The sequence below is a fragment of the Lagopus muta genome, chromosome 1 (genome assembly GCF_023343835.1).
Source record: "Lagopus muta isolate bLagMut1 chromosome 1, bLagMut1 primary, whole genome shotgun sequence".
NCBI classification, from domain to species: domain Eukaryota; kingdom Metazoa; phylum Chordata; class Aves; order Galliformes; family Phasianidae; genus Lagopus; species Lagopus muta.
The window spans coordinates 8,442,634-8,463,676 of NC_064433.1; the positions used below are offsets into that span (position 1 = coordinate 8,442,634).

The following is a 21,043-nucleotide window of genomic DNA, read 5'->3' on the forward strand; positions in this document are numbered from 1 at the left end:
TGTAAAAGACAAAGCAAAACAAAAAATCTTGGGAGAAAAAAAAATACAGGTTTTTCTTTTTATCCTTCTATTTCTAGCTTAGGACTTGGGCAAGTTTCCAGTGCCTGACATGGTAATTCTGTCATCTAGTCTCGTAGTTCAACAACCATTGATCAGAGCTTCTGCTTTTGAAGATAAGAGGAAGCAGGGGTATAAGTCTTCATTATATACAGGACTAATTAGGCTTCTCTGTAACTACTTGAATACAGTGGGCATACATGCATAGATAATAAAATAAAATACTCTTTTACTTTCAATTAATAATAATTATATACTAACAGGCAATTACGTATATGCTAGCTTTCTGTGATTTGCAGACATGCTCCCCTGCATTGGCAACAATGAGAAATGACTTGAAAAGTCCTATCATTACTGGCATCCCAAAGAATTACTGTCTGCACTTTCATTCCTGCCCACTCTAATGTGGGTTGCATTTTTTAACCATGCAATCAGATATCGTGTGTTCCTCAAGACCTCTGGAGAGTTCCTGCTGAAGGTGGACACTGAATGAGGGAGATACCAAGGAAGTAGAAATGTTGCCTTGTTATTTTTGGAAGAGAATGTTGCCTTTATTTTCCTTCTGCTTCATAAACTTGTCCTGAGAGGCAGGATCATGTTGTTTGCCATTACATTCCAGCTGTTGTTCTCATGTCTACAACTTTTGAGTTCTCGGCCTTGCAATCTTTTTTCATTTATAATGGAATCACTTTTGTTCAGCATGTTGTTTTCTTCCACTTCCTTTCAAGTCAGAATACTATCACTGTAAGGATGTGTAAACCTAACATGGCAAATGTGTGGCTAATATCCATAATTTTTAGTAGAAGGAGGGTAAGAGTCTGTTATATCAGCATCAGGATTCATTCCTTTACCTCCTACGGAAGAAGACTATGCTTAGGCATGCCAAGGGTTTATGAGGTTTCAGCAAATAATTCACAGAGAAGGGCATAATGTATGGAGCAACTAGACATAAATCTGGAACTGGAGAAACAAAACTAATTGTTCTAGTTATATATTTTTTTTGCTTTGGAAGTATTTATTTTGCTCTGTCAAATTGATAAACAAGTAAAAGCATAGGCTCCTTTTATGTTCCTTCCATATAATATCTGGTACTTAACTAGAATAAATAAAAGGAGCTAAGTAGCTTGGGTTGGTGGTTCATATGATTCATTTTCTGGTGGTTCCTGCTTCTCTCTGTTGGTTATGCAAATAGCTTTGATTGGCCAGGCTGCCAGCTTCTGCTTTGTGGGTACCTACATCGAATGAAGGTATTCCTCAGAGATGTCATCAAATATTTTTGCACTAAATTTTGCTTGGTAATTATTCTGTCAGGACGTTCATGATCCTTTTATAGCAAATTAATGCAGCTTCATTAGTCAGTGGGCACGAACCATTGTATTGTTTACTAATTGCTTTCTACATTACTCATTCCACAGTGGAAATTTTATTATAAATCTGTATTATAAATCCCTGCTACTTTCATAAAAAATGTGAAGGCATTCACTAAAGTATAAGAAGGATAATTGCTGGGAAAAGAATGAAGGTGGGAAATGAGTATGAATCAGATAATTTCTATTTGCGACTGGAATTTCTTTATTTCTATGAGTTATTGTATTACCTCTGTTGAGAAGGAAATTCCTACCACTTTATATATTGGATCCAAACAGAAATGTGTCTTCTTAGGAAGGTAGATTAGCAGTCATCTTTAGTTCCATCTTTGAATTCAGAAGAGTGGAATTTTCAGTATTAGATTCACTACAAAAATTTCATCTTCTGTAGTGCATTTCTTCAGGAGATTGAAATCTCTCTTATGATGAGACAGATACATGCCTTTCTAGAGATTCAGTTCAGCTCCGTATAAACAGAATTATGCTATCAGTATGCAGCAGTTTAAATTAAGTAAGCCCCGTGCTTTACCAATGTGTGAGTAGTAGCATGACTTAGTTTACATATCTACACAGCATATTAGAAGGAATTCATAGGAATTCCTTTGAGACTTGACCTTTTTGACAGTGTCATTGACGTTACTCAATTTCTTCTCTATTATGCAATGGAAACACTAAATGCAGCCTTATTGAATAGTCTTATTGAGGTGTAGGAAGGCTTTAAGTTCTTTCAACATTTATTTATTTGTTTATTAACTAATTTTTTTCTGTGTTGGGGGAGTTTTCTGTGTTTCGATATTTACAAAACTGATTAAAAATATTTGATGTGTCATGTGATTAAAATATTTAAAGCTAAGAATTGTAGAAAAAAATCCTATTTTTTTGGTGAGGAAAGTGAAAAAAAGATTAATTTTTTTTTATTTTTTTTTTTTCAATAGGATGCTTCTGTTGTGGCAGCTGATATAATAATCATTAAAAAACAACCCTATAGGAGCTGAATTAAAGTGAAAACTAGATTACAGTGGTGATATTGTTGTGCACTGTCATTCGTATTTAATGCTTGACATTTTCAGCATTGTACAGCACAAATTTAGTCCTCAGTTTAACAAACAGTGGACTGTTGATTAGTAAGACTGCTTCTGTTTTTCTATCCTTGTGAGCGCTTCTGGAGAATCACTAATTGTCTTATGAAGATCATTTTGCATCAATATTTGTGCCCCTGTAGTTGAGCACTATTTTTCTGACTTTTTACACCATAAAAGAACCTTGGCCCTGCAGTGGAAAAAAAAAAAAAATACATTTCAGATTGTATTGGCGTAGCGTATTGAATGTGTTCCCAGAGATATGTCCGAGGTCTATTTTGTTTTTCAGTGATCGTTTATATTATACTTCTTGTTCCCTTGAGGATCCTTGTTTTGGCTTTCTAAGAGTGCAAATACAACGTGATAGCTGTGTCTTTTTTTTTTTTTTTTTTTTTTTTCCACCTCAGATGAATGGAACAAATGTCCAGATTTGCCTAAATTACTGCCAACATGTAATCTTCATTGTTATTTTTTTTTAAAGAGTTGTTTGTTTATTTGAAGGAAGTCTGCCAGCATTTACAAGCAACATAAATGCAAGAACAAATGGTTATTTAATTATTTAAAAACACTAGTATTGTATTTATTGGCCTATTTCTTGTGCTAAATTGAGCTGTTGTCATGGCATTAGTCTTCTTAGGACAACATACAAATATGCAGTTAATATACTGAGGATTTTTAAAACGTGATTGCCTCGTCAAATGTTGCCTTTCAGAACTGTCTGGGTTGTAACTGTTATTAGACTGACTTTTGTCTCGACAGCTATTGTCCCTATTATCAGTTCACACAGGGTAATTGGCTGAGCCTTACCCATGTCCAACTCTTGCAGTTCCACCTGACCTTCTTCCTCCTTCCACCCCCTCCTTCCTTGTTGCATATTCTCTCACAGAGATGCTCTGCAGCTTCCTGGCACTGGGCAAAGTCCAGCCCAGCAAAGCTGAACAGAGCTGTCAGGCAGATAAATCAAGGTCCATGGTTTGGTTGATTGTGTGGAATGTTTTTGTGAAGACATGACAGATCCCTGCTTCACTTATGCTTGATTTCTTAAGTTTGGCTATGGCTGATGGCATGTTAGCATCAGGGAGGAAACCACTGCCTTTTGGTTCCCCTCAAAATGCTCTGGTTTTATTTTGAATGCTTCAATTATTGGAATTAATACATAAGGGTTTTACAGGCAACATCCTGCCTGAAACCACATGTTGGAGAAGGCTGAAGTAGAAGATACACTCGAGGTTAGTATGACACGCAGGAAAGAAGGAAAAGAATTGTTGCCAGCTTTTGAAGCTTTTCTGTCTTCCAGCTTGGATATCAGATATCAGGCTTGGGCCAGATCCCACTGCATGCTCCAGTTCACTACTTGCATCCATTGAATTCTAACAATTGTTAGAGAACACGCTTTTGAGAAGAACAAACCTTCCCTTTTTTGTTTCTGTGTCTGCCACTGAATTTACCAGGGCGTCATAGCTAACTACCTTGCAGCAGAAACTTTCTAAACAAAACATCAGCTTAGAATTAGGTGTTTAGCATGAGCCTGGGTGTTCTGGGTGTCCTATGATTGAGTTTGATGGCTCTGAGTTTGACAGTCTGCCAGCTGTGGGTATGCGTGTTCAGGTTCAACTTTTGCTGTATGGAATGTGAATAATTTATGTTGTGGATAGGTATGGCTATCACCAAAGGATCTGGGGCCAAGACTCGCTCCCAGTTCTGTTTGGCACAGCCCCAGTACAGACACAATGATGGGTTGGGGCAAGATTTGGGGGAACAAATACGAACCCTCAGTTTTCTCAACAGGCCTCATCCTTACTTGCTTTTATCCCTCCAAATACTCTACCACTGTTAAATCTCCCCAGCTATCCTAGATGTTGGACATTGTCCTTTGTGATGACGCATTGCTGCCTTACAGACATCTTCAGGTTCACGTTGTTCTTTCTGCCTTCATTGCTCTACCAAGGTTGTTCTTGAGAAGTGATGTTATTACTTCCCAATATTCCCCAAGGGAGATTTCTCTTTCTGCCTCATGCACCCAGATTTAAGCATTGCACTGTTGCACTGGGGGTTGAACTCTGCATAGCCAACATGAGGGATTTCTCAGCATTGGCATCCTTCTTCACTGCACCAGAGCCTGCTGCCACTTAACTTGGGAGAGCAGTTCTAGACACATGTATTGGGTTCAGCAAACACTGCTTGTTTGTTAAGTGATTATATTTTTCTAAACTTATGCTTTATTTGTGGCAAGAGTGACATTTATGCAAAGCATGGTGATGTGTCTCTGTTTCTTTTGTCTTCTGATTCTGTAGATGTACATAAAACAGCTATAGCAGCGTAGATTAGTTTTGTGTAAGTAAAAGTGCAGTGTTAACCGAGGAATTACAAATTAAATTAAACAGATATAGCCACTTGGTTTTCAAAACAAATGGCTTCACCATGGTGAAAGAAATCATTGTGATTTTGTTAGTCCTTCATGGGCAAGGATGGAAGAGATCTCATTTTAAAATTTAATATTAGAACACTACTAATCCAACACTAATCCAAAAGGGATAATCACTTCCCTGTAATTAGCATGGTTGAATTACTCATGGGATTAAATGTTTAAAAAAAAAAAAGAAATATGAATTTTTAAACAGTTCAGTTCAAGATCGCTATATACAATGTCAGCTTGTCTACAAGACAGTTTCATTCTTGCTTTGATCCCCTTTGATCCCAGAAAGACTGCAACTAGCTTTCAGGATTTCATAATGTTTCTCTTTCAATATTCCTATACCTAGGAATAAATTGCTTCTTTTGAAGATATTCACTGGCTCAAATATTATTACTTGAATTCAGAAGTTGTTGGATCTCTCATCCTGTGTTCTCGGTCTTTTTTTGGCTTGTTTTCAGATTAATAACAGAAGAGTAGATAAGCTTAAGAAAAAAAAATCATATAATAATAATAATGCTATATTTCATCCTAATAGTCCTCAAAAAGCTATTATGCAGCATCAAAAGAATAAAACTGTTTTTCTGTAGTGATCTAAGAAGAATACCTTTTTTTGAACCCTTGCCTCACAGAGACTTGTATTCCTATGGGAATGCAAGTAAGGGATACCAAAGGCAGTAGCTTTTTCAGTGCAGCTGTGGTTATCGTTAAAAGAGATAAGTATTTGAAGGAATTTTGATATTTCAGCCACGCTTTGATATCAAAGGTCTCCTGTGTGAAATACACAACTATGCCAAGAAAAATATAAATGACCATTGATTGGTGCTTCCTGTTTTTTAAAAAATAATCAAACACACAAAAAGAAAACAACAGTAAAATTTATTCTGTTTTTAATGATTAAGAAATAAGATTATAATAAGCTGGAAGCTCATATGGAGTTGCTGTGAAAAACAATAATTTCCACTGGAATTAGATGCAAAGGTACATACCATGACACTTACATCTGGGTATGCACAAGTTACTTTTCTCTGAATATTGCATCATTTATATCCTTAATCTATTTTTGTTATAACAACATTAGAAATCACCATAAAACTTCTTCAGCATTGGCAGCTAGAAATTTGGATCAAATACACTGAAAGAAATACATAAAAATATGCCAGTTTGAGATTGTGTGTATTCATATACTGCAAAGCAATATAGCGTATATACTCTGTCTAACTTTTCTTACCTAGTAACATGAAATTATGGAAAAATAGGATTTTTGCCTATAACCTAAGAGCCTAGAAAATTACTGAATAATAATCCTTCAGCTTTCACTGATTTTAGTGAAAAGTGAAAAAAAAGTTACCACATTGAAAATGCTGCTTGATAGCCTCTGCCAACTGACTGAAACAATAAAATGTGCATTCTGCATAAGAGATAAAAAGTTAAAATATAGCTGAAATTGTGTTAATGTGATACTGAAATGTTCCATGCTCATTGTAGCTCCTTGTTTATCTGATAGATTTGTGCTTTTTATAATTTCATCTGGTGTTAAACCAAAATTAAGGCTTAAAACTTCACTACTTCCCACATTGACAAGAGACAGTAGTGCAAAAATAGAAGGAAATGGAGCTTTACCAAGATTCCTTCCTTTGCCATTCTCCCAAAGAAAAATCTGGAGACTCTCTGATTTGCCAGCATTTGTTTTTAATCCATAGACAATGTCTAGCATTCTCTCCTCTCCTCTCCTCTCCTCTCCTCTCCTCTCCTCTCCTCTCCTCTCCTCTCCTCTCCTCTCCTCTCCTCTCCTCTCCTCTCCTCTCCTCTCCTCTCCTCTCCTCTCCTCTCCTCTCCTCTCCTCTCCTCTCCTCTCCTCTCCTCTCCTCTCCCCTTCATTCTTCCTCAGGGCAGGGTGGATTCAGACAAGGTACCTGCCAAACTTGAAGAGATTTTGAACTTGGCTTACAGTTTTGACCAAGTCCATTGATTTGTGGATCTGGATTTAGCCATTCTAGCTTTGGGGATTCTTATTTTTTCTTAAGTATTTAATATTTGAGAGTTAAAATGTCATATTGGCATGGAGAAAATATAGAAATGCTGTGTATAAGCTTGTGGAATCATGTGGTCTCATTACAGTTGCTTAACAAGTTATTGCACATCAGACAAAGTACCGTAATTGTCTGTGCGCTTGAGCTTGCCCAGAGTGAGGTAAACATCCATACGCTCTGGAGATTACTCGTTAAATGAAGCATTATGTTCTAGTACTGAGCAGTCTCTGCTGTCATTCCATTATTTGGTGCTTTAAAGAGAAATTTACTCTGCATAAGAGTAATTTTAACAACGTGGTTTTCTCTGTGTATATTTTGGACATTTTTCAATTGCTCACACAGATTGTAGACAAACACATACGTATATGTGCACACAACATTTTCCTACTATAATTGGGTATTTTTGGCACTTTCCAATAGCAGAATCAAATCCAAATTGTAGCTACCTTTGGAAAATCTTAAAAGTAGCTGTAATTGAAAAAGGAGGTGTGACATTTGTGTATTAAAACTTAATGAGAATTTTTTTTCCAAAAAGTGTAATGTTTTCCATCACTGTTTTAATATTAATTTTTGATGAAAATGCCACAGGACTTTATAAATGTGAGATTTTTTAAACATCACTGCAAACCACTAGGCAAACATACAAATGTCATCTGCAGTCACTGACTTACTTGAAACTTGATGTTTTTATAGAGAAAATCAAAATAACTACAGATATTTTAATTACAAATAAGTAGATGTAACTTATTTGATATTTTAGCATAATTACAACTTATGTTATTGAGTTCATTTTCCTTTATTTATTTATTTATTTATTTATTTATTTTTGTAAAAGGAAAAGAATCCTTTCCTGTAGGATTCATTGTAGCATTTCTATGAGATTTAGACAATGCATGCAGATTTACTACCCGTCATGATTCGTTGTGTAGGATATCACTAAAGTTCTGACAGACCCTTAAATTAATGTCAGTGTGTGTGAGTAATATAAGCATTTAGTATATAATGGGCAATTGTTCCTCGGTATTTAGATTTGTCTACTGGACACACACAACTGAGGAATCCCTTTTGTGAGCAGTAAATTTCAAGTTTTGACCTACTGACTTCATGAAAGCGAAAATTCTCCATTGGGAATAAGATGTTCATCACATTTTAACCTAATGTCCAAGAGTAGAGGAAACGCCTGGCTGGAATAAAGAAGTAGCTCATCCAGTCTGCCGTTCTGGCACCAAGAGTGGGTAAGAGCAGATGTTTCAATGGAAAACATAAATCTTCACAGTTTTACTGTTCTCAGCTGTATGTTGTTGTTTCTTACAGTGCTCACACCTTGAGATGCAGAGATTAACAGAACTTTTAACTGCAATATCCATATAATATTTTTATAGCATATATCTTAAAATACTTTTTTAATTATTTACCCTAAAATGTTTACCTATTTTGAGAAGATTTTAAAAGTGTATTCTCAACTTGTGCAAAAGTAACACCATTCTGTCATCCCCCTTACATCCTTTATAATTAGATTGAAAGTTATGGATATGAGGAAAAAAAGAAAAAAAAAAAAGAACATTTCAGTCCAGTAAAATTTATTTTACTGGAGAGATTTAGAGGACTATGTGAGGGAGAGAGGTGACAGAACTAGTCTAGTGGAGAGCTCTGGGATATTTTTCCATCCTACTGCCTGAAGGTGTTCACTAAGGAGAAAGTATGGGAGCTTTTCTGCTAGTGGTGTTGAGACACTGTTGGCAGTGAAACTCTCTGATTTTCCCAGCCATATACTTGCCAAGTTTGGCAAAAACTATTTTTGGTTCAAAGTTAAAAGCCTGTCCTGGGTTCTGAGCAAAGATTCAGTTATGAAACCATACATTTCATCTTGTGCAATAATAATAGCAAGATATTTTTCACAGAATCACAGAATCACAGAATTGTAGGGGTTGGAAGGGACCTCCAGAGATCATCGAGTCCAACCCCCCTACCAAAGCAGGTTCCCTACACCAGGTCACACAAATAGGCATCCAGGCAGGTCTTGAACATCTCCAGAGAAGGAGACTCCACCACCTCCCTGGGCAGCCTGTTCCAGTGCTCTGGCAGAAAACACTTATTGAAATTGACCACTACTACCACCTTTATTTTTTGTAACCAATTTTCTCTTAATTTCCCAGCCAATCTATACATCTATTGCATAATAAAATATAGCATGCCTCTAAAATATAGTGCCTCTGATGTCAGCACTGCTGGATGACCTTCACTTTAAAATCAGAATCATCCTAAAACAGTAAATTTAGATATACATGTACATACATTTTGTTGATCTACTTTATGAAGGTGGTGATATATATGTAAGAAAAATAGTATATTGTCACATTGTGATGTTGGTGCAGGAGGTGGCTCCTCATGTAATTGGTAGTAGACATGCAGATGTAAGAATTTTACAAGGGCTCAAAGGGAGGCTGGAGAAGTACTTGAAAGTGATATCCAGTAGGTGGGGGGGGGGGGGGAGGGGTAAAAATAGTCAAGCTACAGTAGGCTGAGGAAATCTCCTGAGCTGAAAATAGATGTGGAGAAGCGAGAGTGCTAAGGGAAGGGTAATATCATATACGAATGCTCCATTCTTATTCTTCCTTACATCTACTTACACTTACTGCTGAAAACAGACTTCTAGACCAAACGAACCTTAGGTGTAATTCATTAAACAAATTTACAGTCTTATTTAAGTAAGGAGTTGTCTGAGAGGCTTTTTCTGGAATAAGAAATGATCAGTGAAGCACGGTTTGAATGCAGAAAATCAGTAACGTGTTTAGTGCTACATATTGATTAGCAAAGCAAACAGAGAGGCAACAGTGAAGTTGTCAAAAGCTCAAATGTAATTAGTTTCTCAATTATTTAGTGTATACATTTACATTCCTGTTTTTTAGCTTTTCCACTTTATCTTCTATTTCTATGAGGAATATATTTGCAATTTTTTCCTAAAGGTTTCTCCTGGTAATTATGCAAGTATATACAGAAGATATTTACTGATCTATCTGTGCATCTTCTGTGTGCTGCTTTGTAAACATGTAGCCAAACTTCAGTGCCATAACTCGTATATCATAGACCAACAAAAACCAGTCAGCTGTAGCAAATATGTTCATCTTTTTCAGAATGGAAATTGTTTTGTGGAGCAATTAAAAGGGGCATAATTAATTCATAGGTCATGAGTCAGTTCAGTGACTCATAATATTGAATTTTTTTATCATGCACCTAAAGCATTTATTTTAATTTTGTTTGTTTTATTGGACTCATCCTTTGTTGTGATTGGCCTTTCATGCTGGATTCTTATCCTTTTAAAAATGTTTTTATGTTTATACAAGCACTTCTGAAAAACAAGAATGAGGTTGAGGTGCCTATAAAGAAACAGAGGTGCCAATATTTGAGTGAGCTTTATGAGTTGACTCATTCTATATATCCTGACTGCCAAAAGACAACTTTCTTATCATCCACAAAATTTAAATTTGCTCCTGACAGAATTGTTGTTGCATAAAGAAACCATAAAACATGTTATGAGTGCTGTTATTGTTGTTCTTATTACAATGAATATTAATGGTGATGGTGAAAATTATGTCTTTACTCTCAAAATTGCTCCACTTAATATTAAGAAGAAAAAATATTCTGCTGCAGTGTTTTTCTTTTTGTACTCTACAGTTTTGGCAGACAATATCTGCCACAGTTTTGTATCAGCCATCTGAAATAACTGCTTGCTGATTGCTAGAATGATTACAACATAAATGCTTTGGAGCTTGTCAAGAAATGTATTTTTCCATGAACTGTTTCTTGCCTCCTCCCAATTTATTAATGGTGTGAGATAATAGCTGCTCAGCAATATATATATATATTTTTCCTATACAAATTTAAAGTCATCTTTGATGTTTCAAGATGATGCTTCCAGTGTTTTGAGTTTGTTTTTTTTTATTATTATTATTATTATTATCATCATCATCATCATCATCATCATTTTTGTAATGAACAACACTTCTGTCACCATTTGTCTCAAACACAGATTACTGGACTAACAAAACTCACACATTGCATGCATATGACTATGATTTTTCAGGAGAAATGCGGCTGTTCCATGTGTCCTAGGAAGAGAGTTGTGAGTTCTCACCCTGTATTATGCATTACTCAGGAAGAATTAGCAAAGAGCTCTTTCTATGCCTCTGGAGAAACACAAAGCAGCTGTAGTAGAGCTAAGGGTCTAGACAGCTGATCTCACTGAGGATGGAGGATGGTCAGCACAACAGAGGAAATGTTCGATAGCTTGTCAATTCGTGACCCTAAGGTCTAAGAGGCTTCCATTTCCTCAGACAAATGCTGATCCCATTAATATGAATGGTTGAACTTCATTTGACATCAGCTAGTCCTGAGTTTGAGTGCAAGTACATTATTCCCTGTGCCATTAATGCAAGTCACATACTCCAGCTCACAGACAAGAGAAAAAGTTTCCAGTAGTCTTTGCTGTTTTGCTTTTGCAATGTCTGAGAAAATGAATAACTGGTTTATTCCTCTGTAACTGTTTACTATGCTTTAGTATCTTCAAGATATCTGATTCCACTTTTTACTTACTTCAGGTTCACCTAAAATTGTGACTAAGTACATCTAGCAACAGCTTTCCCAGCTTTGACATTTGAATGATAATCACAGTATCATAGAATCATTTTATTTGGAAGGGACCATTAAGAGTCATCTAGTCCAACTCCCCTGTGATGAACAGGGACACCTACAGCTAAATCAGGTTGCTCAGAGTCCCATCCAACCTGACCTTGAATGTCCCCAGAGATGGGACATCCACCACCTCTCTGGACAACCTGTTCGAGTGCTGCAACACTCTTATTTTAAAAACTTTTTCTTACATCCAATTGAAATCTCCCCTGATCTAGTTGGAAACCACTACCCTTTGTCCTGCTAATGAGTCTATCCTCTTCTTTTCTGTGTCTCCCCCTCAGATATTGAAAGGTCAGTTATCAGGTCTCGCCAGAGCCTTCTTTTCTCCAGGCTGTGAACAGCCTTAGCTTTCTCAGCCTGTTCTCATAGGAGAAGTGTTCTGTCACTTGGATCATTTTTGTGGCACTCCTCCAAACGTGCTCCAACAGGTCCATATTTCTCCTATGCTGAGGACTCCACATTTACAAAGACTCAATGGCATATGTGCCAGTTACTGCATATTCAGTATTGAACACAATAAAGGTATTATACACTTTATAAACTACATCTTACCATTATTTTATTTGTCCCCAAGCACAGGGATTTCAGTTGTGCATTGTAGCTCCTAAAGAAGATCAAGGAATAGTTTTTCTGACAGGTTATCATTGTCCTCCTTATTGCCAAGGTGGTTGCCACTTAGATTGCTAAAAGATCCATGGACCAAATTTTCTTTTGAGTAGTCAATATTTAGGTTTTATGATGTTTTATTTTTACTCATCCTGTTTTGTTTTTGTTTGTTTTTCTTTTTTTTTTTTTTTTTTTTTTTTTTTTTGCTTGTTGGTTGTTTTTTTTTTTAATGAAGAAATTGCCCTTCATAGGACAAGTCTATGTATGGTTTTTGTGTAACGCATGTTAGTACACAGTTATATCTCTATGCTCCAGATGCAGCTATCACTCTGTAAATCTGTCATTGAAGGATTTTGTTTTAAATTGTGCCTGGCTTTGTTTTCAGATGCCTCTGAATTCCACTCTGTGTTGAGTCACAGCTGTGAAAAGAGAAATCTACTTCTTTAATTCAAAGGGTCAGCAGTTTAAAAGCACTAAAGCCCGGTGGGGAATAGCTTAAGATAGTTAATCATGATGATCCCAAGAGATTTAGTAAACTTGCATAGGGCTCATCTGAGATAAAGAGTCCTGGATATCTTCAAGTTTTGGTTTCTTTGCAAAGTGCCTATTTTACCAGGGAATGGGATCCTCTATAGAACAAGCACCTGTGGTGGATGTTTTCCACCTGCTCATCTGTGGCTATGGAAACACAACTCAATCTTCACCACATTCCCTTTCTAGCTAAGCTGGCATGGATGCCAAATCCTTTCTAGTCATTTTTCTCCCCACACCCTTAACAAGCATTTAGAGTACTAACTACAGTGGCCTCCCCTTCTTGATCCATCTGGCAGATAACAGACTGACAGGAAAGAGTTGCTGATGTGAACAGGAAAAAAAGATCAGGCTGGAATACATAGTTGATTTCTCTTTTTTTTTTGGTTTTGTCTGGGTGTCACCAGTCCATCCAGTGTTATTTCTCAATCAGCTTCTTCTTGTTCCAGAGGGAATATAAAAAGAAATCCCCTTCTTATTTGTTCAGGGCAGTCAAAAGCATTATCTCAAATACAGTGTCAATGATTGTGACACTTGATTATGGTGGATAATTCTCATGGGATAGGCAAGACAAGATTGGCTGTACAATATCTGGCACTCCTGGATTAAATTATACTGCTAATATGGTTTCTATACCCATTCTGTGTGCATACTTTACTCATCTTGTGCACATTTTGGATTAGTACACTCTTTGCTAGGTGAAGAATTGGCTGAAGGTCTGGGCCCAGAGAGTGCTGACAAATTGAGTTAAATCCAACAGTCATGAGTGGTGTTTGCCAGGGATTGGTGCTGGGGCCTGTCGTCTTCAATATCTTTATTGATGACCTGAATGAGAGCATTGAGCGCACCCTCAGTAAGTTTGCAAATAGCACCATATTGGGAGGAAGTGTCAATCTCTCTGGAAGTGGGAAGGCGCTACAGAGATGGACAAGCTGGATTATTGGGCTGAACCCAATGGGAGGAAGTTCAGCAAGACCAGGTGCCAGGGAGTGGCCACAACCCCAGGTAACACTAGAGGCTTAGGTCAGAGTGGCTGGAAGACTGCGTAGAGGGAACAGACCTGGATATAATGGTCAGTGCTCCGCTAAACATGAGCTAGCAGTGTGTCCAAGTGGCCAAGAAGACCAATGGCATCTTGGCTTGCATCAGAAACAGTGTTGCAAGCAGGAGCATGGAAGTGATCATCCCCATGTACTCAGCACTGGTGAGTGCTCACCTTGAGTACTGTGTTCAGTTTTGGGCCCCTCACTAGAGGAAAGACATCAAGGCCCTGGAGCATGTGTAGAGAAGGGCAACAAAGCTGTGAGGGGTCTGGAGCACAAGTCTTATGAGGAGCTGCTGAGGGAACTGTGGTGGTTTAGTCTGGGGAGGAGAGGGCGCAGGGAAGATCTAATTGCTCTCTACAGCTGCCTAAAAGGAGGCTGTGACAAGGTGGGGATTGGGCTCTTCTCCCATATAACTAGCAATAGGATGAGAGAGAATGGCCTCAAGTTGCGCCAGAGGGGATTTAGTGGTTGTACTGAGGGACATGGTTTAGTGGGAAATATTGGTGACACGAAGATGTTTGGGCTGGAGCATATTAGATCTTACAGGTCTTTTTCAACTTCGGTGATTTACACCCTATCTCTTTTCATATGAATTTTTTGGTTTTGACACCTCCCCTATAAACAACTGGTTAGCTTTCTAAAAAGCATTGCTGTTTTTCAGTTAAGTATTGATTAATCTATGCTGTCTGTGTCCTCACTTTATCCTCACGAGACAAAGGAAAGTTATGGTTTTAAACCAAAGTGGAAATAGTTCAGTGTTGAATGGAGGTGGTGATGCCTGAATTCTTGTTTTCTTTCTTTGTATGGCTGCTTCAGATTCCAGGAACTGTTGTGCTAGAACACTTCACAAAGCAGCTTAAAAATAGACCACTAAAACAACTCTCTTGAACCAAGTATAAACTGACTTCTGCTGCAATACAAGCAGAAACTTCTCTGAGGCTCTGGTAGCAGTATGTTCTAACCCTTGAAAATAGTCAAGTTGGTTAGCAGGGAATATCTAGGGTTGTTAAATCTTTGATAATGATGTCAGGACTCACTCTGGGTGTGTCTTCATTCTTACCCAGCTCTGTGAAATTCTTGTTTGTGGAAAACGAAAGTGTGATTGCTTGTTATTTTCTGCAGTTTGCACAAGGGCTTAAATCAAGAATGAAACACTGGAAGTGGTCACTGATGTCACACAGGAATTTCAGCCAGCAGTCTGTAGTCTCTGGTGAGAAGGGTGGCCGGGTGACTAAGGCACTGCCTGGATGTCTGAGGGGATGTGGTACTTGTACTAACTGCCAGTGTGACCTTCTGCAAGTGATGTCATCTCCTATCATACCATTAAAGAAAAATCAATTATCTCATAATGGCGAGGATAGAGGAGAGACAATAGAGACATTAAAGCTTTTAAACTACTCAGGTGCTGTGTTGATGAGCACTCAGGGGAGACACATCAAGAGGAATAGGTCTACATTAAATTAGGACACAATTAATTGTGTAAGCTTGCAAATGGGATGTGTAATAGCATCTCTGCTGCCTCTCTGTCACATAATCTCCAAACGTAAATGAAATAAAACATTTAAAAGTTAAAAAAAAAAAAGCAAGAAAGCAAATACATTCAGCCTACCAATATAATAACTAGATTAATGTGCCAACACAGACTACTGCACAGCCATGTACACGTTCAGCTGAATATTGTTTTACACATTGGCTGCACAAAGTGTTGATACAAAATTAGTTGGACAAGCAACATAAAAAAGATTCCTCCAAAAGAGCTCAAGTATATGACCATGAATTATTAAATCAAAATCTGTTGGAAATGTAAATTAAAATCCTTCCGGCATGTCTCTCTCTGTACTGCAGTTTATATATAAAGCCCAGCAAACTATGCTGTACAAAGTTCACTGACAGTGCATCAAGTAATGAGGCCATATGTTGATGGAAGGAATTGCATGAAAATATGCCATTGGAAAACATATTTGATCAAAGGCCAGCTGTCACATGAAATGCACTTTTTTTTTTTTTTTTTTTAACTATTGGTAAACTTTAATAACCTGAATTCTTTTCAAAACTACCAGATTAGACAGCTGACAATGACCTAAGTAATACTGGTGGCTAATGAATTCATATCAGAATTAATTCAGTAAAAACAATTCTGAAAATGGATAACTGCACTGAGGCAAACACAGTTACCTATCTTTAATATTTGTAACATTCTAGTTATCTCTAAGACTCCTATGGACTACTTTTAGATGCAGCTGGGATGTCTGTGACTGCCTACAAACATTTAAGCAAAATTCCAACAATAATTGGCAGTAAATTTCTGCTTACATCAGATAAATCTAGTGACAATTTTAGCACAGTATTTCCTGTGACATGAAATAAACATTATAAATTTATATTTTTAATGTGTTTTTTTTTAATTACTTTAAACTTTTTTGGTTTTGTTTTTTGTGTGGGTTCTGTGGGGTTGTGATTGCATGAATCTGCTAAGTGTCTGCAGGCAGGGCAAGCAATATATGGTTGTATAACATACAGCTAATGGAGCCATGTAAAAGCTGGAGCTGGCTTTAGATTTGAAGTGCTTGAATCAAGGACAGAAAAGCCCTACACAGTTACATCTATATATATCCATGTAATCAGCCCATGGGCTATACCGTTCCAGAGAATGAACTGTTTGCTACTGTATGACACCTAGAATTGAGGCTGAATTTGTTTCATAAGAAGTTTCACTAGTGTGCTTTGTTATCTTCCTGTCAATCTGGGCTTTTCACAAGCATGCAAAATATATGGTAGGGCAAGTTCCCATGCAAGTAAATGATTTGTAAAATAACCCATTGCCCCTAATTACTGATGACTCCCAGAATACCAGCAAGCCCAGACCTCCAGCAACTGAACCGTCACTGCAGGAGGATTCCTGCTCCACCCCTGCAGACATTGGCAGGTCTCCTATGAAAGGAGGTACAGAGACAGTTTTTCCATAGGAAAACACTCTAAGAAGGATTTCTGGAGGTGAAAAAGAGACTGTAATCCTTTCCTTGGAGTTGGCTATTTTAGATGTATGTTTCTTCCAGCAAAATAATGGTAGTTGCAGGTCAGTGGTTTAGCTGGCTTGACATTGCTGCCTGGGGTTAATTCAGGTTTTCACAGTACAAATGCAATCTGTTAGTGTTTAAATGTTCAGGCAGGTCTCCCTGAAATGAGCATTGCTTTTCTCTGATGGACACTGTGACACTTTTCTGGCTTTTCAGTATTTTCTCAATAGCAAGCCAAGGCTGTTCCACAGGCAAAGCTTTCTGTGTGCCCACTCTCCCTGTCTACTTCATTCAGAGCCAATCCACCCCAAGTGCTGTAGGTGGTGACAGACATTTTAGAGGAAAATTCTCTGGGCTTCTTCAAAAACCTGCAAACGTCACGGTACTTGGCAGGATGTGGCTTCCATCTAGTCTACCTTTTTGTTAGAATTTTAGTCTCAAGGAATTTTTGTCGTACTGCCTTTTCCTTTTCTTGGATACCCAAATTACAAAACCTATTGTAGAACTGTTTTTCATGGTGTGAGAGGTTTTTTGGTCTGCTGGGGAAGCATGCTGCACTTAAAATAATACAACACTGAGGTTTGGTGAAGGATTCCTTTTGATTCTTATGTGTGTTGTTAAACTGTGCTTTACACTGCTTTCCTCTTTGGCTTGTGTTTTTGTTTTTCTTTTTTTTAATAATGATATGTGTAGGGTGTTCTCTCAAAAAAAGAGCCCATGGGAAGCTATTATGATAGGCATCATATCTGAAGCCACAGCTCTCTTCACACACACACACAAAAAAAGAAAAGATAGAAAATAAAGCATCTGAGGTGTAAATGCAGCTATCAGCTACCATTAGAGTGAATACCATGTATGGAGGCTTTACTTCCACACCCTTCTGGACACTTTGTTCTAATCTGCCTGTCTCCTCATTGCAATACTGCAGTATTATTATCAGATGACAAGTTGCTGTCCATCCCATTCCCTTTACTAGATAACGGAGTAAAACGTAAAACAATTGATCTGATTTTTTATCTTTTTTTTTTTTTTTTTTTTTTTCCCAAGGAGACACAATATACAAAGAATTAGGGTTAGAGAGTAGCATTTGTTTTATTATCAATTCATTACTTGTCCAGAAGGCACAATGCCTGAGATAATACTTCTCAGAATCACTGTTTTAAATGATATATGACATATGTATGTGCATTGCTATCTATCAGTCTCATTCTGAAAGGATTACTTCTGTAAGCCTACGTGAAATCTTTGGGTGTAATCATGACCCCACTGACATTGACCTGCAAAGTATTCCCATATTTTCTGAGGATAAAGTGCTCATTTCCTATACATATAATTTTAAGTGCCTTGTAGTAAAGTTCAGGGTCAGATGAGCCCTTCGAAGCAGAGTGACACAAACCATTCTATTAAGGTTACCCATTCTTAGCAGTTTTTATCTCCTAAGAGCCTACACGCCTTTTGTAAATGCTTCCATCAGCAGACTAGCTCCACTTAGCCCTATATTCAGAAAAAATGAAGAAAAACAAAAAAATATATCATGATTGCCTTCAATCTTTGTCACTTTTTCAGTTTCCATTTTTAATCTAGCTTCAGATTATTTCTATCTTAGTAAATTAAAATTTTAACATAACTCTCAGACATATTTTGCACCATTGGAGAAATGTATGTGTTGTCATGGTTTTGAGCAATTAGAATAGTTTTTGAGATTATTTTTTTTTGTCACCTTTTCATTCCTTCACTTTCATCCTCCTTGTTTCTCAGTCCCTTAATGATATTTAGCATTACTAGGCTCTTGTTGTGTGGGAATGAGAGCAGTGATTTTTCTTGTTTTCTGAGTTACTGGTGTTGAATGGATAGGGTATAAATCCTGTAAGGAGCTCAGTAAAGATAAAGCCTGTAAAGATTTGTAAAACTCATTATGATCTGGATTGTGGAGTTGGACTATATGATCTCAGAGTCTTTTCCAACCTTAACCATTATATGATTCTGTGGTCATTACAATTCACTGGGTCTTTAACAATATTAAGGTCTACTTTATGACAAAACCTTATCTAAACCAGGTATACTAAAAACCGTGATTAAAAAAAAATAAAAATAAAAAATTCACCCACTGTAGGCTAGTTTTTGATTGTACAAGTGTCTTTTTATTCAGGAATTATTGCTATTTTCAGGAAGTGATGTGATTTCAATCATTTTTTTGTAAAAAGTATTTTTCTAAATCCTGGAAGAGAACATTCACTGTACTATAAGCAGCACAAAAGCTACTTAATAAATGAGAAAATAGTGATGAATAAAGCTGTTTACCAGTTCTTGGATGGAGTTAGCTTTAAGCTGAGTTTTCACAATGAAGAGAAAAGCCTCTTCTGCCAAATAATATATCAACAGACAGTCTATCTTAAGTGTGCAAGAGTGAAGTTACATTGTGTTCTGGATCAATGTCATCTTTGTTATTTGAAAAGCAAGTTCAGGATTTTCAGTCAGTCTGGAGATGTACTTTTTGTCTCTTTTATTTAGTGAATTACTAATCTGACTCATGTATGTTTGTAGTTTTCTGCCTTACTAACAAAGAATGCTCAATATCGAGCCTGTAATTATAGTACAGTTTTGAAGTACATGGTACACAGCCATACTAATATTCTTCCTGCAAACATGCAATCGCTTACAGGTAAGATATATGCAAGAAAATTCATAGGAAAGAACTTTATATATTTGTAGTTAAAATTTGTAGTCAAATATGCATTCATGCGAACAGATAATATATCTTTCAATGCATTTGAATTGCAGATGAATTCTTTTTGTTTCTTTTTGCAGCTAATAAGCTTTAAATCCTTTAAAGCAATACGTCTAGCAGTGCACTCACGCTATGTGGTTAATGGTGACAAGGAACATCTTTCATTCTCTTCTCACTCCATAAAGAAATAAAATGCAAAAAATCTTGGAGAAGGATAGCTGAGGAGAAGAAGAAAAAGCATGAGTATCAAGGGTTATACGTGAGTCACTCCAGAAGTAATGCCTTCTATTTATGTCAATGGAAATTACAGCAGATACAAAGAGCACAATAGCAGTATTTGATAGTTTGGGCAAATTCTCAGCTACAAAACACTATTTTTCAACACAGTCATCATCGTTAGCTATGCATTTTTGCCAGCTACGAACAACAGCCCTCCTGTTGCACCTATAAAAATCAGCACCAGCAGAGATGACCTACTATTGCTGCTGCTGCTGCTGAAATGCACCACCCACTGCCTCACTGTGTTCACATCCATTGTTTAGTCTTCATAAACATTTAGCAAGTGGTGATAAATTGCAAGTGCAATTTTTTTCTGCATAGAGGGATTTAGTGACACACCTTTTCTTCATACATACTGCCTCTTTGCTGCCATCTGTCACACAGCAATACAAGGTAACAGAATTTTGTTGGAAAGGTTCAAGCTCTGCTGCCATACCACCAATATCCACTTCTGACATTGTGCATCCACATAATAAAATAGGAGGCATTACTTTGGGAGCAGCCTTTGGAATTTACATATTCAAATTATATCACCTTTGTGACTTAGCCTAATTTTAAATCGATAGTGATTGTCAGATGTATTTCTATTCTATTATTACTTTTTATAAACAACATGAGCCAACTCAAAGACTGGTCTAAATTTTCAGTGGTTATTTGCAACTTTTAATGTTGCTCTTAGATTCAGCATACAATTTGACTAATTGTATTTGCTGCAGGCTGTTTTCATCATTCTCTTCAGTGGAGTACAAAATGCCAAATTTTAAAATGGCCATGGAAAACTAGCATGAGAAACAGGTTTTAAATAATCCTCCAGTCCAGGAGAGGTTTTTGTTGCAGAATTCAACTGGGTTACAAAAACTACTGTTAAAAAAAGATGTGTATTTGAGGATAGGTCACAATCCTTTCAGTTCTAGATTTCATGATGCCATGGGAGGTCAAGCATCTTCCCAGTATTTGTGAATACAAGATTTTGCATTCAGATAGGTTTAGCTGAACAAATGAAAAAAAAAACTCCCATGAATGCAAAGCTTCCTACTGGTTGTGTATTTGAGAAGTCTGAAGAGCTCTGTTTATTGTAACAAAGGGCCTGGAATAAATTATGTTTAGTAAATTGGCTCCAGGTTTTCCTCTTTCAGACAGTAGCTTCAGAGCAATCTGTTTTATAGGCTCCACTAAATCTGACCAATTGCAAGGA

The 21,043-nt window shown here is 37.0% G+C and overlaps 1 protein-coding gene across 3 annotated transcripts in view; it reads left to right on the plus strand.

Moving 5' to 3' along the window:
- SEMA3D (semaphorin 3D) overlaps positions 1–21,043 on the plus strand; it is a 144,076-nt gene that overhangs the window by 20,209 nt on the left and 102,824 nt on the right. The window contains exon 1 of one of the 3 annotated variants that reach the window (XM_048958914.1): positions 8,080–8,184. The exons of the other annotated variants lie outside the window; for them this stretch is intronic. The gene's annotated coding sequence lies outside the window, so the exon portion shown is untranslated. Of the gene's footprint in view, positions 1–8,079; positions 8,185–21,043 lie in introns of those variants that run through there. 3 annotated transcript variants of the gene reach the window in all.